The sequence below is a fragment of the Canis lupus genome, chromosome 1 (assembly GCF_011100685.1).
Source record: "Canis lupus familiaris isolate Mischka breed German Shepherd chromosome 1, alternate assembly UU_Cfam_GSD_1.0, whole genome shotgun sequence".
NCBI classification, from domain to species: Eukaryota; Metazoa; Chordata; class Mammalia; order Carnivora; family Canidae; genus Canis; species Canis lupus.
Genome location: NC_049222.1, coordinates 46,785,106 through 46,810,953, shown reverse-complemented (window position 1 = coordinate 46,810,953; position 25,848 = coordinate 46,785,106). Strand labels below are relative to the sequence as shown.

Here is a 25,848-nt window from a genome sequence, read left to right as displayed (position 1 = left end):
TGAGAAATGCAACACGGAAATGAATTTAAAGACATAAATATCAGAGGAGCTCTGATTACATACTGTGAGTAACTGGTATCTGTAACGTGACTACTAACTTCTGTAGTAAGAGGCTACCACGGATCTTTAAATGCATAACAGCTTCTTGAGACATACAAGGTAAAAAAAGGCCTTTAAAATTGTTGTCCAATGTCAGAAGTATGTGCTGCACATGTTTTCTTGTTTTGTTTTAGCCCATAAAACACACAGTTTTAAAAAAGAGATGAACTGATATTCTGGTTTCCCTGCTTCTAACAGAACACCGTAATATGGTTAAGTACAAACCTTTCCATAGCAACAGACATTGTGTATCAGACATGAACCCTATGTATCTCCCTTGAAGAAAGCTTTAAGGTTATAACAGACAAATTCAAAATAAAGCCTATGATCCCATCACCCTGAAGCCTGCTTCCCCAATGAGCTCAAGAAAGGATTCATTGACAAATGACTCACCATGGCTTCCTATAGCTCATTTCTTTGCCTTCCTTTTTCTTTAAATGGCACTTCAGCCTTAATAGTTACAAAGGTTTCAAGAGAGAAGACTAGCGCCACCTGAAAAAGAGAGGCCAAAAATCCAATACAATCATGGTTTGCAGAAGTTCATGGGGGGTAGTGGTTTCTCTACCTTGAGACCAAAGGCATTTCATTCCTGCCACCCTTCACTGCTTTATTTAGTGCTTTTCCACTCTATGAGCATTATGTGAACACTGATGCCTGGTTAGTTCTAATTCTAAAATCTGTATTTTGCATAAGGGAAAAGGTAACTTTGGGGAAGAGATCTTGAAATGTTTTCCTAAGTATGGATAAAAAACATGCTATGAAGCCACTGAGAGTAGTGGCCAAAGAAAGTGCAAACTGGGCTCATAAGGATATCATTGCATATGCAAACTATAATTACACTCCCCAAACACTTGCCCGGGTAGAGTGGGTGCCTCCATTTGCTCACCCCAATTAGGCAGGAGGCACTGCCTAGGGCCGGAGAGTAATCTACCCACTATTGTTTTGGTGTGGAGAGAAGTGAATGCTCTGTGCAGCTAACATTGTGCTTTGTTTTTAACATGCAGAACTAGGCTTGCAGACGCTATTGATTGTGCTTAGGAGAGAGGAAGTTAATGATATGTTGTGAGTTTATGTACTATATTTCATCCCTATTCAGGTTTAAACAGCATCCTCCTCCAAATCTTCTCCTCTAAAGGTTGCAGGCTGAAAAGTGAAACAGATGGTCCAGTTTTATATTTCTTTTCCTTTAGAATTTCTTATGCAGCTCAGGGACCTTGGTCTTCTGGGATCTCAAATTATATTTCAGCCCATTATACATATATCAGTTTTGATACTGAGATGGTACGTAAGAATTATTCAAAATCCACATGGCCGCAGCCTTGGCTGTTTCTTAGTGTGCCATGTGCTGTTCATTTTAATTGAAAATATTCTAAAAGCAAGATTGATGTGTTTTCTATCCCCCTAAAATAGAAGTGGGTTCTGGGCTCATAATTGAGCACTCATAAGCCCCCTCTCCTTATTACCATGCCCTCTCTAATTTGTGCCTCTGTTTGTACAATATAAATGGCCTTTAACGGCCCTTCACTCATACAATGGTCTCACTAACCCAAAGAAAATTAGTAGCAGGCAAAAGCCTATTTTTACTGACACAGAGACAAAAATGCTAATTACCTTAAAATATTCTCAAGTGTATATCTTTGGCATCCTTCCAGGCAAGGCTCAAAAGTTTTTTTTTTTCCCCTGTTATTTACTAGTCATAGGGAAAGTTGTTTTTGTTTTATATTCAGGTTCACATAAGTAGGTTTATATTTATAATTAGAAATCTTTTATTTGGGGTCCAGTGTACCGGTGATAGGTGAAGCATTTGGTTTGCTTTCAACTTACTCATGGGTACACTTGAGAGAGTTGCCCGTTTTCATAATTATGTTTTGCACTATTTTTGTTAAGGCACTCAGAGACATTTGCAGAAAAATTATAACACCTAGAATTTTTAATTTAACATATTAACTACCACAAAATATTAATGTTTCCCCAGAATCTCTCTTAATCTTTCTCCGAAAATTAAATTTGTTTGTCCATGTTTACTATCTGCAGCACTCCTTTCTTTCCAAGATGGTTTTGAAACTGAAACCTGGGGAATCCCTGGGTGGCGCAGTGGTTTGGCGCCTGCCTTTGGCCCCGGGCGCGATCCTGGAGACCCGGGATCGAATCCCACATCAGGCTCCCGGTGCATGGAGCCTGCTTCTCCCTCTGCCTGTGTCTCTGCCTCTCTCTTTCTCTCTCTCTCTCTCTCTGTGTGACTATCATAAATAAATAAAGAAAAAAAAATAAAACTGAAACCTTTGATATACAAAATAAGTAATAATCAAGAAAATTAAATGCAACTTACTAAATTATAGTATCAGGTGTGCTGATGTGATACTGACATACAAATGATGAACTTTTTCATCATTTATGTGACAAATACTCATTGAGGATATATTATTTTCAGAATATCTTGCTAGGTCTGGCTATGTTTTTATAAAAAATATAAATAAGGTGGAAGTGCTCTTCTTTTTGAGGAAGTTTCAAAATCAAGTTTTGGGAAAAAATGTATTAGTACTAAAACTTAAGTAACAGTACAGAAGTACAGTAACATTGGAAGGCAGCAGGATATAAGAGACCACACGTTGGTGGAAGGGGAAATGATAATTAATGGCAAAAAACAAGTAGGGTCTAGCTCAATAATAAGCAATCAACTCAGTTTTTAAAAATAGGCAGAACATTTGAATAGAGATTTCCAAAAAAATAAGATCTAATGACAAGCACATGAAAAGATGCTCAACATCATTAATCATTAGGGATATGAGCTATCACTACACACCCTCCAGGATGGCTATCATCAAAAAGACAGACAATATCAAGTGTTGGCATGGATGTGGTGGAGACATTGGAACCGCTGTATATTGCTGATGGAAATATAAAGTGTTACGGCCACTTTGGATAACAGATTGGCAGTTTCTTAAAAACTAAAACATCAACTTACCATAAACTGCAACAATTCACTCCTAGGAATCTACTCAAGGGATAGAAAACATAAGTCCAAACAAAGCTGCATATGTGAAAGTTCAGAGCAGCATTTTTCATAAGAGTCAGATACTCAAAACAACACAAATGTCAGTCAGCTGATGAACAAAATGTGGTGCCCTCACACCATGGGATACTATTCAGCAATAACAAGGAAACAAGTACTGATACACGTTACAACATAGATGAATTGCAAAAACATAAGATAAATGCAAGAAGCCAGATGCAAAGACTCCATTTATAGGAAATGTCCAGAAAAGGCAAATTTATAGGCACATCAGAGATTTCTTGGGGCTGGAATAAGAAAAGGGATTAATTGCACAAGAGCCTACGGAAGCTTACTGGGGTCATGGAAATGTTCTCAAACTGGATTCTAGTGATGGTTGCATGACCATTTACATTTACTAAATATCAATCAGTGTGTGCTTACAATGAGTGGTTTTTATGGTACATAAATTGTACTTCAATAAATCTATTAAAGAAAAAAAACAGTTTAAGTGTCATATGTTTTCATAAGAGTGGGTGAAAGCCATAATCTGAATTTTTCATCTCTGCTTCGATGCTGAAATGTAACATGAATGTGTACCTGTGACAGTAAATGGGAAGAGTTCTTCACAGTTTGCAACGTCCCTTACAAGTTTCGGATTTATTTGCTCTTCACACCAATCCTGTGAGGCACAGGGAGCAAGTATTACATGATCTACAATAAGCACTATTCTTTTTCCTTTTAGCTTTGCCCTGGGGAAGCTTCAAATACTGTATCAATTACATAATTTAAAAGTCAAGGCCTATTATTTATTTATTTATTATTTATTTATTTATTTATTTATGTATGTATGTATGTATGTATGTATGTTTATTTATTCACGAGAGACACAGAGAGAGAGAGGCAGAGACACAGGCAGAGGGAGAAGCAGGCTCCCTCTGGGGAGTCTGATGCGGGACTAGATCCCAGGACCCAGGGATCATGGACCTGAGCTGAAGGCAGCCACTCAACCACAGAACCACCCAGGTGCCCCAAGGCCATCCTATTTACAACATAATCTGAATAAACCAGATAACAAACAGGATCGCAACCCTAAATCCTCCAGATGCTTTTACAAAGACAAGTTTCTTCCATTTGCCAAACAATCCTGAACCACAGGGAAGCCCCCACCTGGAGGCTCAGTATACTGGCTGTTGACAGGCTTGGCCCGCCCCCTCGTCCAGCTGCCTCACTGCAGCCTGGGGTGCTTGTTCACTCTGAAGCATTTGCATCTACAAATATTGAAATGCATGTAATATAATTGTATATACAATTAGGCACACAACGGCTAACATTTACAGGAGCTAATATTCCCTGGCAGAAGCAGAGCTGCCAAAAAAGCAAAAATGGAAACCAGTGTATTGATTTGGTTCATAGCAAACCCTTCTGTAGGATTTCTCTTGAAAGCTCAGAAGGAACTAAACAAACAAATCCAACTTAGCCTGAAGCAGAGAATGACATGTTTAAGAAATGTGACTTATAAACAAAATGTCCAATTATGGAATTGAAAATGTATACGGCATATGCACAAATAGGCTTAGATGAGTTAAAACCACCCAAAGCTCCCTTATTTTAATAATATGTTATGCGACACAGGCCACACTCAGTGGTCTGCAGTCAGTGCAAGATTTCGAGCTCTGGTCTATGAGGTCAGCCTCTGTGATGAGGCCTCCCCCTGCCGCCCACTGCTCAAGGAGTTATGTGTGGAAGGAGCTCTCAGTGTGGACCAGGCCCAGAGTCATCTCCACATCAAAGTTTCAGCTTGCCCGTCCCAGCCTCGCATTAGCTGACTTGGTGTATGCTACGCAAGGCCCCTACTTTCCAAAGAAGGCTCGAAGGCTTTCTGTACCTTGGTGTCCTTTGTCTCCCCACGTGAGCTCCTGAAATCCTTTCACAGTGACTTGTGTTGCTTAAGGATGTTTTCAGGATGTGTGATCTAACACAAACTGTGCTTCTTGACTATGACTTAAACAGGCTACCAATGTACAAATAATTGATTTCAGTCGATAGCTCATTTTGGTATTTTTAAGTTGTAAAAATTTCACATTAATTTATACAATGCATTACACAGGGTAATGGAAAAAAAGCATGCGATTCGGGGCCAAGACACTTGTGCTGGGGTCTGGAATGCACCCCTATAATCCAGGTGATCTCCCTTGACTTGCAGGACCTCAGTGTTCTCAGCTGCCAACAAATCATCTTTGGATAAAAGAGCCTTTAAAGTTCTAATCATAATTTGACAATCATTTCTTGAGATGCTACTGTTACTCTACAACGTAGAAATAGTTATCTAAATAATTTCATTGAAGTCATGTATTTTTGCCTTAACATGCCTTCTGGCCTTTTCTGAACGGACAGGACAAAACACCTGAGAATTTGAAACTCACAGGCACAGAATCCATTTGCACTAGGATAAAATGCCACAAAAAGTTGCGGTTTGAGGGTAAGAATGATAAAGTCCAGGAACCAGATATTAACTGAATGGTACTTCACAAACATACACACACAAATAAATGCTTATATACAGGTGCAAGGAAGAGGTATGTCATCTCAAACAGGGCTTTTATTTATTTTCTTTTTAATGAGTCTTAGAACACTACGTTGGCTTTCACACTCCCTTATGCCCTACTGTTCCTCAAAAGTGCTTTTGTGACCCTGACGAGAGTTGAAAGGCCTAACTTATTCCTCCATTGCCCCCTCAACACCTTTGTCCTTATTTATTTACTTGTCTTCTACTTAGTGTTTTGTTTGAGAAAGAGTACCTGGATAAACATCATCTGAAGACCACCATATTATACAACATAAAAGATTTCTGCGTTAAGTGCTGTATTTTCTAAAAAGTGTTATACATACCACTTAAAATATAAGTCATCTTACAAGTTGTTTCAGCAAAAACTAAAGGCTGGAAAGTAATTTTTCATTTATAATTTTAGAGAAGACTATAAATGACATGCTATATTTCATTTTGGAGTCCCTGTGCAAATCATTAAATACTTTAATAACTATACAAATATTAATATATAATACAAAGGATCTTCTAAATTGTGGCACAATCATAACTCTGGATTGATGTGGTGCTAAATGGGAAAATCCTGTTTAGACAGTTGTAGGAGAAGAGGGTATTCAATAAAACAAGTTTGATAGTCTTATCATAAAACTGGTATTTGGTGCAATTAAATCTTTGCCAAAAAGAATTTTGGGAAAAGGAACAGTCAGGAACGTGGAGTGCCACCCCCACTGCCCTCCATGACCAGTTCATCCATCTCTTCTATGAATGGTCGCTTGGTCTGCTGGTTATGACAAGTTCTTTTGGCACTATGATTTCAGTAATTAAGAGCTGGTTGTCACATAATTTTTTAAGGACATGTCAATCCGAAGGGTATCCTTCGGATTTAAGTGATATAGTCAAAACAAACAGTCTGCACACATCTAAGCTGATTCTAAAGAGAGCAATTAATGGCTTTCTGTTTTCCATATCTTTATGTGGAATCATATTTTGTCCCAATTCCCTAACATTTTTAGATTTCCAGAGAAAGAGTTGTTCCAGTCCTAAATAAAAGACTACCCCACTTTGAATATCATTGACTTTTCTAATTTGTCTAATTGACCCAGAGAACATAACAAAAAAGTAAAAACAAAACATAATCTTAGGGTCATTTCCCCATGATTTTGAATCTATATACCACCCAGACAGGTTCTTTGTTACTGAGAGACTTTATAAGAATAAATTATTTCAGCCAAAGGATTTTCTCATTTCTGTTCCCCGAGAGTCTGTATTTTTCCCATAATAATAGATGGATTTAGATTCCTCTGTAAAATGCTTTAGGGACTACTGAGATATAAAAATGACCACTATATTGGAATAAAGTAGAAAGGGGTGATTTTCTTTTTACAGAACACCCTCCAGTAAATAACAGGAAGTGGAAGAGCAGCTGGTGTCACCACGAAGCTCACTGGAGAATGTCTTGGAGAGTCATGAGGAATGGAGTCATTTCTCAGCTGTTTGTAAACCCCATGGAGATGACAGCATGATACGCTCATCAATTTGGGCTTGTATATCTTTTGGGTCTGACTTCCAGGAGGTTTAGATCATGGTACAAAGCAGAGTGGGGAAGATTTCCTTTCTCTTTGACAGGTGGCTCACTTTCTCTTTTTGTTTTCTTCCTGCAAAATAGCTTCTGCTTTTTCTAGGTCCCGGACTATTCAAAAGGCAGGCACTAATGAACACCAACAAGCTCATTCCATAGGGAGCCGATACTTCCACAGTTCACACTCCCATCTACTTTTGTCCTTGTTATTATGGGAACCTGATTTCAGTGGGCAGACAGATCTTCCAGAACAGGATTTGGAATGATTGTGGGGCCATCCCCAGGCTTTGGAACAAAGCCACCTGAAGTCCCCATCCTGTCTCAATGCACACACATGTCCCGGGGTCTCTGAGTTCACCCTGGGGAGAACAGTCTAGCACAGCCTGAAAATTTATACCAAATGGGATCCCTGCAGCCAGGTTTCAAAAGCATGTTGGTGGCTACAGCAGCAGATTTGCAAGTAAACAGGCTCGGGGGAAAAATGGGAATTCTTGACTATCCCCACCACCACCATTGTTCGTAAGAGTCTTAGAAAGAATGATTCTGTTGGAAATGTAAAAACATTAGAGAGTTGGGGCAAAAATATGATTCCACATAATGATAAGGAAAACAGAGAACAGTCAGAATTAACTGCTCCCTTTCTGATCAACTTAGGTGGTACAGAATGTTCGTTTTGATTACATTCTATCACTTTAATTGAATCCTAAGGACTCAATTCGAATTGGTGGCAGGGCTCTGAAGCATTACCTCTCTTCCAACCCTAGCTAGCTAGGGTACTCAAGATGGTGATAGTGGTGGAGGTGGGGAGGTAGGGGGGTGAAGAGGTATCCTAAGCCAGCAGCCCACAGGACTGAACACCAGGACAAGAACTGAACGGCCAGGACAAAACACCTGAGAATTTGAAACTCACAGGCACAGAATCCATTTGCACTAGCATAAAATGCCACAAAAAGTTGCCGTTTGAAGGTAAGAATGATAAAGTCCAGGAACCAGATATTAATTGAATGGTACTTCACAAACATACACACACAAATAAATGCTTATATACAGGTGCAAGGAAGAGGTATGTCACCTCAAACAGGGCTTTTATTTATTTTCTTTTTTTTTTTTAAAGATTTTATTTATTTATTCATGAGAGACACAGATTGAGAGAGAGCACAGACACAGGCAGAGGGAGAAGCAGACTCTATGCAGGGAGCCTGATGTGGGACTCGATCCTGGGCCACCAAGATCATACCCTGGGCCGAAGGCAGCGCTAAACCACTGAGCCACCTGGGCTGCCCCTTATTTATTTTCTTTTTAATGAGTCTTACAACACTATACTGGCTTTCACACTCCCTTATGCCCTACTGTTCCTCAAAAGTGCTTCCTTCTCCTTAAAGGCCAGCCGGATTCTTAGCTGGGAAGCCCTGAGTTCTGGGACTTTCACCACCAAGGCAGGTCGACTCCACCCAGCTGTGGCGGCAAACCTGCAGGGCTGCTCCAGAAAGACAGGCACATGCCGCACAGAAGAAGAAAGATCCACAAACAACCCCAGGTTCCCTCCACCCAGGTCTTGTTACACCTGGTTTCTCAACAGCAGATTGCTTAGCCAACCTTAATAAGCTCAGAGGAACTGCCAGGGCAGGAGGCCGGATTCCAACTACCTTTGCCCTAATTTATTGAGGGCTTTAAAAGCAGAAAATAAAACTTTGAACTCAACTCATCTGAAGCTTTATGATTCAGGTGTCCCACTTGCCTTTAGGGGCACCAAAGATCACTGAAGTTTAAAGAGACACAAAAACTTCTGCGAGCTGCAGAACAGAAAAGCGTGTCCGGACCCGACCCAGCTGGTTCTCGTAGCACATTAACTTGGCAGGAGGAGCACAAGTCCCGGCTCTGCCCTGTTCCTTTTCTGATGGATAGCATCTCCCGGCCCTACGTCTCCCTTTAATCCTCCCTCCTCGACAGACTTTCAGCGTCTAGAAAGAAGTGACCCTGTGGCCCAGGGAGCAAAAGCAAGAAGGAGAAAACGTAGGGAAAAAAAAGGAAATGAAAACAGCTTCTGAGAAATGGTTGCAGAGAAAACGAAGGCAAGGGTGAAGTTATTTCCATTCACATAGTATGAAAACCTGGGCGTTTAAGGAGCTGGTCCTGCAAGGAGCTGGTCGGTGTGACTTTACACCAACAACAGTCTATCAAGGCCTTTTCCTTCTCTGCCTGGCCGGTTTGGTTTTAAGATTTATTTTAGGGAGGGGGCAAGGGCAAGGGGCTAGAGAGGATCTCAAACTCACCCCCTCCCGCCCCCCAGCCCTGAATCTCAGAACCCAGAGATCACGACCTGAGCCCCAATCAAGAGTGGGAAGCTTAACCCACTTAGCCACCCAGGCAGCCCCTGGGCAGGTATTAATAGCCACCCCATGGGGCTGCGTGAGGCCTGAGCCAGCCAATTTTTGTGGCTGTGCCCAGTCTGGGGCGCTGTCAGGTAGGTGATGAATTTAATTCTGAAACCGAGACCCCATAATTATTCAACAGAAAGCCATATAGCGTAATCTGGAAAATTTTTTACACTCGATGTGGCCTCTTTTCGTTACCGGGAGAGCCAGGCCCCATAGGAAGGAGCCACTGTTGGCCTAGCCTCGGTCAGGTGGACTTCTCTCCTTCGCCCCAGGAGGTCGAAGCTTCCAGGGTGCTCCAGAGGCCCACCTGGCTCCTCTCCCCGGGGAGAGAGGCCTGCAGCGAGGGCCGCCTTCAGCCCATCCTTCCCGCGGAACTGGGCCGCGAGCCCGCCCCTGGGGCAGGAGGGGCACTCGCTGGGATCGCTACAGCCCCGGCGAGCGTGCGCGCTGGGGTGGGGGCGGGCTCCGGGTTTGGAAATTACCGAGGTTCCTCCGGGGTCCGGGTTAGCCACGCAGAACTAGTGCACGTGCACGGAGGCCCTCGGAGGCGCCGGCGATGCCGGGCGGTGCGCGCAGGCTCCGCGGGGGCCGGGCCGGCCGGGCCCGGGGCTGCAGTCGCTCCTCCCCCGCGCCCGCTCGGGCCCGCAGCGCGCGGCCGGGGAGGGCGGGGCGGGGCGGAGGGGTCCCCGCGGCCGGCGGCCCCGCCCCCCGCCCCCCCCCCCCCCCCCCCCCCGGGAAGCGTCTAGAACGCAGGCAGCGGCTTGTGAACGCGGGCGGCGCTCCCCGAGGGTGAGCGCTGGGTAAACAAGGTCTGCGAGTTACAGGAACTCCCCACGGTGGCTTCTTGGGGAGAAGGAAAGTCTTTGGGGCTGGGAACCCGCGGACCGCCAGCCCCCAGCCCCCTCCCCGCTGTACATCTTTGTGAGTTTCTGGGTTGTGTAACCTTTGGAGCCTCTCCCTTCGGCCTGCCTGCCTGATGATCCTTTCCGCCCTCGTAACCCTCCACTTCCCACACGCTGGAACCGCTGAGGTCATGTGGTCAGGAGGTACAATTTCCCAGTTTTTCATACGAGAGCTTTTAACCCAGAGACTGTGGTGCATGGCTACAGGGCGAGATGAGCGCTTCTCCAGACTGTGCAGCCTTCGGGACAGAACGTGGGTCGCTTTGATTTGGGCCGAGCCGGGTCCTCACCCCAGGGTGTAGCCACTTGGGACAGGTCACCCCTTATTTCTCCTGGAGGAGACAGCTGTGTTTCACCAGGGGTAAAATGATTTATGTGCACAATTTAAATAGTGTTTTGGAGCTCCGAGGCATGCAAAATGCAGCATAACTGGAAGGTACAGTATACTTAAGGGAAAATGTGGAATGCACTGAATGTTTTCTTTTCCTTCTTTTAAAGCTAGTTTAAATCTATTTCACTGACGAAACTGTTTAACCATGTGCAAATGTGTCACTCTGCCCTCTGACAAAGTCGGCCAGGGTTGGGAGGATCGGCCTCAGCAAGGCTGGGAGCGTGGCTTAGTCATGCAGGGCCTGCTCTGAGCCACATAGTTTCCTCTAAATCCAGAATTTGCTGAAAGAATGAAATGACTGCAACTTTTTACGGATTCAGCCTTTCTTTACCCTCTTCTTTTAAATACGTATGTTTCAGGGAGAGGGGGCATATATGTTTTAATTATTCTCCCAGTAGAGAGAGTTTGGGTTTTAAACGAAATTGGGTGATAATTATCATTGAGTACTCTCATGAAAAATCCTTTGTTTTTGCAGGAATTAAATGTTCTGGTTTGGAAATCTTGGTTTTGCCAAAATAAAGATGTAAAAGTATTTTAAAAAATTAGTCCAACTGGAACCCCCACCCCTTGCCAGTGCCACACGTGCGCGCGCGCGCGCACACACACACACACACACAAACACACACACACTAAATTAGCCCAAATGTCCGTGATTGCGCCTCCAAATAATTAAATTTCTAGATGAACTTAATTTAAAATTTTTCTTATATGAGTATATTCTGAATCATTTCAGGCACATGCACAGGCAAATCCCATAGAGTTGTATAACAACAAACACCTGTACTCTAGTACTCAGTCCAAGAGATAGAGCATTACAGGTGTACTTGCAGTCCCTACCTGCCCCCATCCATGTGTTCCCCCAACACATTTCCCTTCCTCACATTCCACAGATAAACTTTACCCTGCATTTGGTGTTTGTCATTCCCATACATTAAAAACATTTTTCGTACACATGCATATATACATAAATTATATATAGTCAACATGCATAATGTTATTTCGCGTGGTTTTAATCTTTATATAAACAATATCATACTCCACCTACATTTCTGCCATTTTTAGATCACTCCACATTGTATTTTTGTGATATGCCCACCTTGATTACTGTAGCTCTGTTTCCTTCTTTTTAACTGTTGCCTAGATATTCACCAGGTAGATATATCTGTGCTTCTGTTGATGGATATAGGTTGTTTCTACTTTTTCTCTATTATAAGCAATGTTGCTATGAACCTTCTTATAAATGTCTCCTTGAGCACAGGTGAAGACTTTCACCCAAGAGTGGAAATATTTCAGGACTGTAAGTGTGCAATCTGTGACTTTATTAGATGCTGCCTAATTGTGCTCCAGAGGCACTAGTTTCACATTTTCACTGTAGAAAATACATATTATAGATGAGAAGAAAAAAAGGAAAAATCATTTTCCATCTCTTCATTCAAAGAAAATCACTTTTAACTTTTTTAAAAAGGGTGAATTTTAAGGGCACCTGGCTGGCTCAGTGGGTAGAGCATGCAACTCTTGATCTTGGGGTTGTGAGTTCAATCCTAACTGGTTGTGGAGCCTACTTAAAGATAAATAAAAATAAAATCTCTAAGACATAGAAAAATATTTTTTTTGGTATGTAAACTTTCAAGTTTATTCTTCTGTGATATATATTTAAATATACGTATAAACACCTTATATATACATATGTGTATATGTATATCATATCCATATATAAGTGTATGGATAAGATATATATATATATTTGTATATACTTAAAGTTTCCTATATACATGTGTACATACATATAAAGGTATGGATAGTGTGTATATATATATATATTTGTATATATTTAAAGTTTGGGAATCCTGTATTTTTAAAGTTTATATAGTAAGCATTTCACCATGTCACTAAATATTCATTTAAAAACGTGATTTAAATGGCTATAAATTAGTTCATTGTAGGAATCATTCTTCGTTTTGGGGTTTTTTTTTTCATTCTTTGTTTTATATAATTATTCATGTGTTAAACATTTAGAGAGTACTTTCTTGACAAAAAGTGCCGTGATGAAGTACAAAGTGGTTATAAACAAAAATATTTTTTTATTTGCGTTTTATGGTAGTTTTTATGGCTTAATCAGTCTTCTTGCTGGACCAACTAAAATCTTTAAGAATAAAATAAAATCCTTTAACTAATTTTAATTTTTTAAAATTCTTTTCATGCTAATACAACCTTTTCCTTTCCCTGGCTGCATAGCACTCTGGTAAAGAAATGTAGCACTATTGGGCTCGTGGGTGGCTCAGTGAATCAGGTATCCCACTCTTGATTTCAGCTCAGATCATGATCTCAGGGTCATGAAATCGAGCCCCGCATGCATCTCTTAGCTCAGTGTGGAGTCTGCTTGAGATTGATTCTGTCTCCCTCTTCCTCTGCCTCTCTCTTCATTTGTGTGTGTGCATACTCTAAATAAATAAATAAGTAAATAAATAAATCTTAAAAAAAAAAAAAAAGAAATGTAGCATTATTTAGTGAGCCATTTTGCAGTGGATGGGCATTTGGGCTGTCTCAAGTGTTTGCTGTTAGGGAGCTGCTGTGTGAATGTCTCTGCTGATTTGTCGGAGAGCTTCCCTGGAGCCTCAATCACCAGTAGCCAGTGATGTGACTAGACAAGTCGCTTCACCCTTCTGAGTCTCAACTTATATCATCTGCAAAATGGAGCCAACAGAGGTAATAACTAACATTTATTGAAGGCTTATGACAAGGCAGCGACTACTTTAAGTACTTTGCATGAATTACCACATTAAATACTCACATCTCTTATCAAGTACATACCACCATTACTCCCATTTCACAGATAATTAAACTGACATTTAAATAATTAAACCAGATTACAATTAATGAGGGGCAGAACTGTGATTCAAATTTGCAGACTCTGCCCCTAGAGCCTGCCCCCTACTTTGTAACACAGACTTTGTCATATTTGCCTTTTCTTTCTCCCTCTCTAGAATTTTTTTTTTTTTTGCTGAACCATTTTAAGGTTGTAGACATCTTGACATATCACCCCTAAGGACACTTCCATGCTCTTACCAATTTAAATGTATGAGAGTTTCTGTACTTTTACATCCTCATCAACACTTGGTATTGTAAGACTACAAATTTTTGCTAATCTGATGGGGTGTGAAATGGTGTCTCATTGTGGTTTTAATGTGCATTTTCCTGATTATTTATGAGGTCGAACTTAGGAGACCATTCCTTTTCTTCCCCCCCTTTTATGTGAAATGCCCATTCATTTCTAGTACTCATTTAAAAAATTGGTTTGTTTGTCTTAAAAGCTTTTCCTTTTAAAGATGGAATCTGGCATGACAAATTCTTATTGTAACCTCTAGTTACTCAATGGCTTGGCATCACAAATAAATGGCCCATGGAGAATGAAGCTGAAAATAGAGGAATGCTTTTCTAAAAGCGGTGGCTTGGAAATTTGGGTTTCAAAGGTAGAAATGAAACATACGGCTTCATGCTGAATAGCAAAATATACCAATACTTATGAAATTTCCCAAGGTAAGTAACAGAAATAGAAGCAGTGCTATATTTAAGTAAGAGAGATGAGTTGAGTTCCGTGTCCTATTTCCCACCTGTCCTATTTCCAGGCGCTGAAGTCTAAGTTATGAGGATGGTTGGTGGAATGAGTTCCAAGTACGTCTGCCTTTGTACCTGTCCTTTAGACAGTGAGTGGACTTCAGTCATTAGTGCTTCAAGTCACTCCATTCCACCAGTACTGAGCGTGGAAAATCAATAGTAGGATCGTTTAATAATGCTCCAAAGACTTGAAAAGAGCCTGTTAAGAGAGGTTTAAACCAAAATAAAGGAACTTCAGAGTAAGGTGTTCCTGTGTTTGTTGTTATTTTCCTTTGGCTTCAAGAGAATTATTTGTAGCTATGTACCCCCGTTGCTAGAATGGAATTCGGCCCGGGCTGTTAATCCAGATTTTTCAGATAGGACAGAAGATAAGGTGTATTGGCTTATTCATGAGGCAGTGTAAGAAAATTTGAAAAGAAAATAAAGTATGATTAATCACTTTTCAGCATACAAATTGTTAAGATTTGTGCTTTCAAGTACAAATCACTTTGCAGTGATTTATAGCATTTTCTGTTTCTTATCTAAATGACTATGGAAAGTGGAACTCTTCTTATAGATGGGGTGAAATACACTATTTACTGCCCTGTATCTCATTATCTTCACGTCTCGGATGTTAGTTCTATGATTGCAAATGCAGGATATTTAGAAATAGAAGCTATTGTGTTTCATTGCTATTGTATCTATTTCAGATAATAAGTTTCCCTAAAGAATGACTTTATATTGTACCGTGATTGGGATGGGTGTATATAGTTTCATCAAAATTACGTGTATATTTTATATATTTAAAATCATACATTTGTATTTGTATAATTATATATTTAGAAGTGTATATGTTAAATATGCATATGTTATAATATGTAAATTATACCCCAATACAAAAAGAGAATTGGAGGAGAAAGTGACATTTCAGAATCACCCTTTCGGCTGGAGTGGTGAGATCATATTGTCTGGTAGTCCTCGAAGTATTCATGGGATCCTCCTGGAGTCAGGGCTGGATGGGTTCAAGATGTCACGTCCAGTGGTCTTTGTGTCTGCATGAAAATCTTTGTCATCATTTTGAGAAGACAGAATAGCAGGGCTGTATTTTTAGCTGCCATAAACTTAACAATAAACATGGACAGTTTTTCCCACTGATACTGTCCCCATGGCCTGCTTGCATTCAGAAGCGTTCTATCCCACTTTCCCTTAAATCTGGTCTAGGTAGGGAAGGCTGACTATCTGGAAAATTATGGGAAGAGGAAATGTAGAAAGCTCTCACATCTGAAATGTATTCCAGTTCTCTTTGCATCTATTTCTTTGCCTTCCTGAGAAACAGGGACCAAGTAGGTAAAGTAGATGAGTGGTTTACACAGTTTTACATCTGATCTCCTACTCCTTTCCTCCCCCTCCCCTTCTATCCCCTTCTCCTCTTTTTTCCTGACTAGCATTGGGTGGAGGAGACTTCTGAGCTTGAGTCTTACTGAATTGGAGCCACCCCAAGGGCCCTTTAGTATTTACAGTTTTCACCCAGATTTTTGCGTACCAACATATTGGAAAACCAGTGGTATAGTGTACCATTTTCCCTTCAGAAAGATTTTATCGGTCAGATTATCCTTATTTGTAAGTATTGTGAGGAAACAGGATCTTCTAAAATATGTATACTGACTTCTATCAAATGTCAAAAAATACATAGCCACATGATCCTTCCTTCATATCAGTCTCTTCCTGTATGAGTTAGAGCTGTTTTCTCTCCCAGCAGATTTCTGCAGTTAGAATGCTAAGAATGTCAATGCCAGTAACAGGACAAACCACTATCAAATCATCCTTCTCATGATCCTGCCGATCCTGCTCATTCCTGCTTCATCTGTTTCTCTGTACTTGTTAATTTGTTGAGGGGTCAACTTCTTTTTTTTAAGTTTTATTTTATTTTATTATTATTTTTAAAGATTTTATTTATTTGAGAGAGCACGAGCAAGGGGAGGGACAGGGCGGGGGAGGGGGGCCAAGCAGACTCCCCACTGAGCAGGAAGCCCAGTGACGCAGGGCTCCATCCCAGGACCCCAAGATCATGACCTGAGTGGAAGTCAGATGCATAACTGACTGAGCCACTCAAGCACCCTTCAGTTTTATTTTTATTTAAGTAATCCCTCCACCCAACGTAGGGCTCAAACTAGTGACCCTGAGGTCAAGAATCAGACATTCTTCTGACTGAGCCAGCAAGGTGCCCAGAGGGACAAGTTCTTGTGCTGCTTGTTTGTGTAGAATTATTCTTGCATTGAGTAGCTCAGCGTTTTTCTTCCTTCTTTCCCTTCCTTTTTGTTTCTTCCACAGTATAGAAAAAATACAACAACACATGAAGATATGTTGAAGCCACTTTGTACCTGCTTTCAGTTCTACTCTCCAAACCCTCTGGAGGTAGCCACTATTCCAAAATTGGTGACTATCTTTCCTATCTTGTTTTTCTACTTTTTGTTCATATATCTGTCCATTAACAATATTTAATGTTAATTCGTGTTCTTTTTAAAAAGTATTTTATTTATTTATTTATGAGAGAGAGAGAGGGAGAGAGGCAGAGACAGAAGCAGAGGGAGAAGCAGGCTCCCGGAGGGGAACCCAATGTGGGACTTGATCCCTGGGACCCTGGATCACGCCCTGAGCAGAAGGCAGCTGCTCAACCACAGAACCACTCAAGTGCCCCATATTGATTCATAAAAAAAAAAAAAAAATACTGGCAGCCCAGGTGGTTCAGTGGTTTAGCGCTGCCTTTGGCCCAGGGCATGATCCTGGAGTCCGAGGATCGAGTCCCATGTCAGGCTCCCTGCATGGAGCCTGCTTCTCCCTCTGCCTATGTCTGTGTGTGTGTGTGTGTGTGTGTGTGTGTGTGTGTCTGTGTCTGTGTTTCTCATGAATAAATAAATAAAATCTTTAAAAACATATATGTATATAATGTATGTGTATTACTCAACATTAAGTTTTTAGATTTTCTGTTTATTATTTATTTAAATTTGTCTTTATTTAAATTTGTTTTTCCCTCCATCCCCTCCCCACTATCCTGCCTTTTAATGGCATTGTCAGTTCTTTTTTGATTTTTTAAAAAATATTTTATTTATTTATTTATTTATTTATTTATTTATTTATTTATTTGAGAGAGCAAGAGGATAAGCAGAGGGAGAGGGAGAAGAAAGCTCCCCACTGAGCAGGCACCCATGACCTAAGCTGAAGGCAGACGTTTCACTAGCTAAGCCACCCAGGGATTCCCTTTTTTTCTTTTAATTTCCCTCTATTCTCCTCTTTTGGCGTTGAAATTATATTCCTATACTTTTTACTACTTGTTCTCAAGAAAATCTTAACAGAATGTAAAGTTAATCAATATATCTGTTCTCCTTTGAACTGACACAGGACCTTGGGATCCTTAAACTCTAATAGTAGCCTAAACTCAAATCTCCCATCTTTGCAGTGTCCATGGTATTGTGTACTGGTATCTTAGTGTTACTTTATTTTTAAAGTCCTCTCAAATTAATGATCAGCATTTATTTACAGTAAGTCATTATTCAGTTTTGACAATATATTTACCAATTTCTTTATTCACCCTTATGTTTTGCCCTCCACTTCTTCCTTCCAGATTCAATTATTTTTGTTACTGAAGTAAACCCTATAGTAGATCTTTTAAAAAGTTTTTCTTTTGAGTGGTAAATTTTGGTCAAAATTTTTACCATTTGAATGGTAAATTTTCAAACTGCATTGTTTTGAAATGTTTATGTCACTCTCAGCCTAGAATAAAAATTTAGCTGGGTATAGAATTCTAGGATGAGAATTCTTTCCCCTGTGGAGCATCAGGATGCTGTTCATTTCCACAGATATCTATGGTGACTGAAGACAAATTTCATGATGGTTCAATTGAATAATTTTTACTTTTTGTTTTTAGAATATTTGCTTTTTTAAAAAAGATTTTATTTATTTATTCATGAGAGAGGCAGAGACATGGGTAAAGGGAGAAGAGGCTCTTTGTGGGGAGCCCAATGTGGGATTTGATCGCAGAACCCTAGGATCACCTGAGCCAAATTCAACCACTGAGCCACCCAGGTGCCCTAGAACATTTGTGTTTTAAAGACTTTTCTTCTTATCATTGACATTCTGAAGTTTCACCACAGTAAATTCAATTTTGAATTAAAAAAAAAAATGTAGTGCTAAGGTGTTTGTATGCTTCTGAAATCTGAAGACTCACTTATGTTTTACTTAGTTCTGGCAAATTCTCAGCTGTTATTTTCTGAAGTATCATCTCTTCTTCCTTTTCTACCCTTTGCTCTGGCATTTCCATTTGGTATATATTCAACCTTCTTGATCTATTTTCAATGGCTCTTAACTATAACTTCATAGTTTCTCTGTCCTACATTCTGAGAAGTTTCCTCAAATCTGTCTTCTGATTTATGGATTCTTTCTTCATGTTTGTCTTAACTATTCCTTACCCTCCTCACTGAGGTTTTTTTTTTTTTGTTTTAAGGATTTATTTGTTTGTTTATTAGAGAAAGAGAGAGCGAGCAGGTGGGAGGAGGGACAGAGGGAGAGAATCTTCAAACAGACATCCCACTAAGCAGGGAGCCTGATTCAGGGCTTGATCCCATAACTCATGAGCTCATGACCTGAGCCAAAACCAAGAGTTGAATGCCTAACAGACTGAGCCACCCAGGCATCCCACCCTGTTTATTGAGTTTTTATGTATTTTTTATTTTTTTCAATATTTTATTTATTTATTCATGAGACACACAGAGAGAGAGAGAGAGACAGAGACAGGCAGAGGAAAAAGCAGGCTCCATGCAGGGAGTCCGATGTGGAACTCGATCCCCGGTCTCCAGGATCACACCCTGGGCTGAAAGCGGCGCTAAACTGCTGAGCCCACCAGGCTGCCCTGTTTATTGAATTTTTAATTTTGGTGACTATGTTTTTCATTTATAGAGACTGAATTTTGTTTTTTCCAAGTTTTGAGGGTTTTTTAAAATTGTTTTTTTCTTCATTATAGTTTCCGTGCTTTTGTTTATATCTTCAGCTATGTTATAGTTATTTCATGGTCACTTTGAAAGCAAAGTGTTCTTTTATATCAGATCTCAGAATGCTGATTCTTCCCTCTGCTATATCTGTTGATTCATCTCGTGGCAGCATATTCTTTCATGGACCTTTTAATTTTTAACTGTGGACTTCTCTTTAATTCTTCCCCCTTCCTTGGAGATGTAATAGTGTTCCCATGGAGTGAGAACATATTTTTACTGCTGGGGCTCTGGAGGTTTCAAATATCCTGGCGTACTTTTTAATTTAATTTAATTTCTCAATTAGGATTCCTGGGTCAAGCAAGGAGTATAAATTTGGACACATCTACCACTCCCCACCACCACATACATTTATCTCAGGCCTGGAGTTTCCATTTCTCAAAGCTGTTTTTCTACCATCCAAGTTTCCAGACATATAATATGTCATTTAGGGACGCAACCAAGACTGGCTATAGTAACCTAACTCAGAAGGGTTTTATTTTTCTAACACAATAGGAAGTTTGGAAGTAGTTAGAGAAAGGAAGAAATTCTTGCAGCCATGTTTTTTTCCTCAAGCTCCCTGTATCTCCCTCTGCCTCCAATCTTAAGCAGTGACTTCTGCTTGTTTCTTAGAGGCAAGGTGGCTTTTCCATTTCAAGCCTCACAAGCCATGGCCCAGGTGGGACAGGGAGAAGAAACAAGCGGGAAGGGATGGTCCCCAGATCAGGAAAAACAGACTTTCCCAGAAATCCCTGCCTGCTGCTGCTTACGTCATGTTGGCTAGAACTATATCACATGGTCACCCCCAGCCTCAAAGGATGCGGGCTGCTTGGCTGTGCTTAACACTTTACCTTTGATGTTTCTCTTCATTTATGTCACTTGGAGATTTCCTTCCCTCTCTTCTCCAACATGGCTGCTAAAACACATTTTTATTAGTTTTAAATCCAGAATTTGTACGCATTTGCTTAGGTTGTTGTGTTGCCTAAAGAGTCATTCACTTGTCTCCAAGATATAAGATTCATTCATTTATCCATTCATTCATTCATTCAATGAACAGATACTGAGCACCTGAAATGGTAGAACAGATTTGACTTTAGTGCGGCTGCTAAAATGTGTACCCATTTCCCCACTCTGAGTACATTTGGAAGTTCGGATAGCATAGGCTCTGCTCTATTTCTCCAGCTTCGAATATCCACACTAGGGGGTCCTTCCCAGAGAAACATTGCACTTGGCTTAGAAAGCAATTCTGAGAGCTGTAGCTGGGGACACAATGCTCAAAATACATAGAAGAGGGAGGGGGCAAACTGTCTCAGTTATTTTTTAGCCTTTAATTAGTCACCCTGATTATTTGCCCCACTGTCCATGTAAGGTCTCCATACCTGCCGAGCCTAGAGTCTCCCTGGGAAGAGTGGCTTTCAGCTCCAAAGCAGCCCTCACTGGTGCTGGTTTCAATTTGTGGTTTCCTTCGGCTTATCCATTAGTAGGAATCCATCTGCTTTCTTGTCTTTCATGAATTTGTAAAGTTTTCTAATTGGCCGTTGGCACCTTTACTTGTTTAAGGATTATTATGGAAGCATTAGTTTTTGTGTATCATCATTTCAGTGGGATTTGGAGAAATAGGCTAAGTAAATGTTTATATGTAACTTGCAACCTTGAACCAGAAGCTCCAGATATGTGGTCATGTATCCTATTTGCTCAGTAGTAAGCCTGGCACTAGGAAAGACAAGAGAATACAGTATAATATCTAATTCTTTGTAACAGTAGTGTGCTGCAGCCAGCTTGCACTCACTTGCAAGACCAATGGTTAAAATTTTAGGAATTATATGGATTGGCTGACTTTGTTTTGATATCTGGAAATTGACCATGGTAGGAATATTTATACCACTGAAGTCAGCAAATGCTGAATGAACAGTATGAACCAGCTCCATGAGAGGTGGTTGTTAAACATTTATCAGCACACCCCTAGTCTTTACTCTTGGGCAGCATGAGATAAGACATATAGTGAAGAAAAAGTGAGTCTAACTAAGCTAGCCACCTAGTATAAAACAGAGTAGGACAGACACTTCAACTACTGAGGAATTCAGATAGCACAAATCATAGATAGCTGACTGTCATAGTTGAGAAAGCTTGACAACACAACATCAGTACAAACAGCATTGCTGCTCTTGGCAAGGTAAAAGGGTGGGCTCCGAAGCTAGAGTTTGAATTCTAGCTCTTTCCCTTACCGCTGTATGACCTTGAAGAGTTACTACGTCTCTGTAGTAGGCATAATGACGGTCAACATTTATTGAATCCTTATTATGTGTAGGCAGTGTGCTAGTGCTTTCCATAGGTGGTCTTAATCCTTACTTTGATCATCAAAATGTTGCCTACCTTGAAGGGCTATTCTGAGTATTCAGTGAGATAATTCATGTAGAGAGTGTGGCATAGTAAAATCTCCAGAGCATTAGTTTCTTATTGGCAAATTTCTCATAGAAGATGAGCATTTTCTGCATGTAGATTTTTCCTACTGGGCCTAGAAAGATGGGTGAGATTTGGTTACATGAAGAGACGAGCAGAGGGCATTTCAGTCAAAGGAGCATAGAGAAAAAGCAAATAGGAGTACGGGAACTCGTTCTGATGTAGCCTGAGGGAAGTGGAAGTTGTACTTTGAAGAGTAGTTAACACACTTGAATGAGTCAAATAGAGATAGATTGTGTAAAGTCTTGTGTTCTAAGTAGAGAACTCTATATTTCATGTGATAGGAAATAGGGAGCCATTGTAAGTTCTTGAAAGAGCAGAGAAGTGATTAAAATAGGGCTTTAGGAATAGGATTCTATCAGACAGGGGCTTATGCAAAATAAATTGGAGAGGGCCAAGGAACTGAGACGTGAGGAGGCAGACATGGGTAAGAAAAAGCCAGGTCTGAGACAGTTCAAGAGAAAAATTCATACGACAAAGAATTTTGTAAAAAGAAGAATCAGATAATTTTATAAGTGAATAAGCTGGAAATACATAGTCAAAATATAGTAAGGGCAGTCTGAACCAGAAATGAAGAAAAATATGGGAGCATTCTTTCATTATCCCCATTTCCCATCACCCCTCAAACCCCTCAAATTTAAAAGTAAGAATATATATATATATATATATATATATATATATATATGTATGTATGTATAAGTAGAACGTTTGTGTGTGTGTGTGTGTGCGCACTCACGTGCACGTGTGTTCTGCATTTCATGTGGTTTTTGGTACTTTCTCTTAATTAGATTAAATTAATGTGAATACACTTTTTGAAAGTCTGTTTAGTTTTATAACTGAATATCATGGCATCTGTAGTTAATTCTGTTTTCCTAAATACCCACAGAGTGATGTTAACTGATTTTATTATGGTTTGGAGCTATAATTTTTTTCTTAACTCCTGTGGAGGGTGACAAAAGTGGGCAGGACATGCTACTGTGTATGTACAGGGAGCACGTTAGCAAATGTTAGTGTGCTCCTGTCAGCCGGACTTGATCCCCTTGTGCAGATGTCATGCACGGACACCCAGACCTTGCCTCACTCTTGTCTTTGTGTTACATCCAGCAGGGACACAGAGAGCTGTGTGTGGCCCCAGACCAGCCAGACTTCTGCTACATCATTCTGGTAATAAACAGCCTTGACAAAGGCCTCTGGTGACCTTCATGTGGCTAAACTCAATGGAGATTTCTTAGTCCTCATCTTTTTCAAGTTCTGAGGAGCCTTGACAATCACTTCCTTCTTTTGAAAAAAAGGCTTTTCTTATGACTTTGGAGGCATCATATTCTCTTGATTCTCCTTCCTCTTCTCTGGCTAATCCTTCTTAATAAGAGTAAGCCCGTCCCCAGATGTTACATTTTGGAGCTTCTAAACATTTAATCCTAAAAATCAATCTCAAACTCAATCTCTGTGTGTGTGTGTGTGTGTGTGTGTGTGTGTATGTGTATATGGTATGTGGTATACCATACCATACAGTGGTATGTGTGTGTGTGTATATATGGTTTTTGTTTTGTTTTGTTTTTTACTCTTTACTCTGTATCTAGCAAACTCACTGCTGCCCATGATTACTCCCATCTATACACCAGTGGTTTCTAAGTTTGTATCTCTAACCTGAACTTTGGGTTCTAGACCTGTAGCCAGCTGTATCAGTTGGCAGCCTTAAGGGTGCTTCAGGTTAGATATGCTCTAAACTAACCTCATGATCTTTCCCTTAAGTATTGTCCTCCTCTACTTATATCCATTTCTTTATAAGCCATTAGTATCCATCTGAAACGTAGCCAGAAACATAGGCATCGCCCCCGATATATTGATTTCTCCAACCCCCTCTCCTACCAAGGATCTAAATCTATCACTAAGCTCTGAAAATTTTATCTTCTAGATAGCTTTTGGCTATACCTACATCTTTGTATCTCTGTGTTCACCATTGTCCAATTTATTGCTGTCCTTTGCTTGGATTAATGTAATGATGGCTTAACTTGTTTTCCAGAATCTTCTTTGGTTTCTTTTCAGTCTACTCTCTGAGTAGTAGTTGCTCATCTTTCCAAAACACAAATTTGGTCATGTTCCCTCAGGCCCCATAAAAGCCTTTGTATCTGTCAGAATAAGTTAGGTAATCCTGTTGTAACAAACAACCCCAGAAATCTCCTTAGCTTTCAACAACAGCAGTTATTGCTCATTCACAGCATGTCTGTTGCTTTGCTCCATGGACATTTCACTTTGGAATTCAAGCTGATGGAGTAGCCCCTGTATATAACATTGCTGGTCATGGTAGCAATGACATGACTGAAGAGGAAGTGTAACCCACATGCTGGCTCTGAAAGCTTCTGCCTAGAAGGGACACATACTACGGTTGCCCACATTTCATTGGCCATAGCAGGTCACAAAGTCTTCTCTGAGTTCAGTAGGAATGGATGCAATCTTCCTACAGGGAGGAACACTGGAGGAAGTAAAGTCAGAATATTTGACAACCGGGAATTTACCACAATTCACCATTCCCTTCAGTGACTTCCTATTGTTTCAAGGATGAAATCCAAAACCTTACCAGACCTGCAAGACTCCTGGTGATGTTCTCTGCCTTGAACTCCCCAGCTTTACCTGTCACCTCTCTATCTCTCATTCTCTAAGCTCTACTACACTATTCATTCCTTCTTTGACCACACACTCTCTCTTTTAGGATCCCTGATCATGCTGATCCCTCTCTCTATTCTTTTGCCTGTCCTCCTCTTCATCCTTTATTCTGCAGAAAAGCCTTCCCTGAATCTCCAGACTAGCTCCGGTTCTGTTGTCATATGCTTACATGAAATGACATTCTTTCTCTTCAAAGCTCACTTATTTGAGCTTTTAATTATAAATCCATTAGTGTGACTAGGTGATGAATGTTTGTCTTCTCTGCCTCGGCTCTGGGTTCAATGAGAATAAGAACCATGTCTGGTTTTGCTCATCATTATATAGACAGGAGGCATCACAATGCTTTAAACTTAGTAAATCTTCAGTATAAGTTGACTGAATGAATGAAAAAGGAAGAAATTGAAATGCCTAGAAGAACCATATGAAGAATTGAATGTACTTGATTTGGGGAAGAGAATACTCACATGGGAGGAGCTGAAAAGCTATATACGTATGGAGGGCCTCCACAGAAAAGTGAAAGTGAGAATTGATTTTTTAAAAAGATTTTTTAAAACTTATTTGAGAGAGAGAGAGAGAGAGCGTGAACAAGTGGGGGGAGAGGCAGAGGAACAAGCAGACTCTCCGTTGAGCAGGGAGCCCGATGCGGGGCTCGATCCCAGGATCGAGATCATGACCTGAGCCAAAATCAGATACTTGACTGACTGAGCCATCCAGGTACCCTAAGATTTATTTTTATTCCTTCAGAGAGTGTATCTAGACCAAAGTTTAAAAGTTATAGGGAATGAATCAAATTTCAGTTCACTATAAGAATAGCTTTCTGATAACGTGAACATCAATACGAGAAATATTGTGTTCATTGTATTTGCTCAAGCAAATACTAGACTGGATGACCCGGTGTAGAAAATGTCAATAGACATTCTAAGCAGTAGTAGTAGAAGAGAGGCATATGTTTGATCTCTTCAAACTACAATAGTTCTACTTAATATTTTATTTAAAAACAGAGATAGTAAACAAGGAAACAAGAAAACACAAGATATCAATTAGGAGGTGATATCATTGTGTCTCTAGACTGACATGGTCAATAAGCCATACTGCTGTTCCCGTCTTGACCTGAAGTTGTTAAGACTTGTCACGGATCTTTACGTAGATCATCCCCAAACTATGCTTTCATCTGTAACTACTTAAATAAATTGATTATATATGTGTTTCTTTTAAAGGAC

General features: G+C 40.3%; 2 long non-coding RNA genes across 8 annotated transcripts in view; one reads left to right on the top strand and one right to left on the bottom strand.

Moving 5' to 3' along the window:
• The window catches only part of LOC111095850, a 32,274-nt gene extending 22,069 nt beyond the window's left edge, over nucleotides 1-10,205 (bottom strand). For all 7 annotated transcript variants that reach the window (XR_005353726.1, XR_005353722.1, XR_005353723.1 and 4 more), the window contains exons 1-2: nucleotides 10,079-10,205; nucleotides 493-591 (exon numbers count right to left, since the gene is read on the bottom strand). This is a non-coding gene — a long non-coding RNA (uncharacterized LOC111095850). The remainder of the gene's footprint in view (nucleotides 1-492; nucleotides 592-10,078) is intronic.
• A 138-nt stretch (nucleotides 10,206-10,343) lies between these two features.
• LOC119870758 lies at nucleotides 10,344-25,269 on the top strand. Its single transcript, XR_005353719.1, has 3 exons — nucleotides 10,344-10,934; nucleotides 16,815-16,919; nucleotides 23,069-25,269. It is a non-coding gene; the product is annotated as an uncharacterized LOC119870758 (long non-coding RNA).
• Nucleotides 25,270-25,848: the final 579 nt, after the last annotated feature.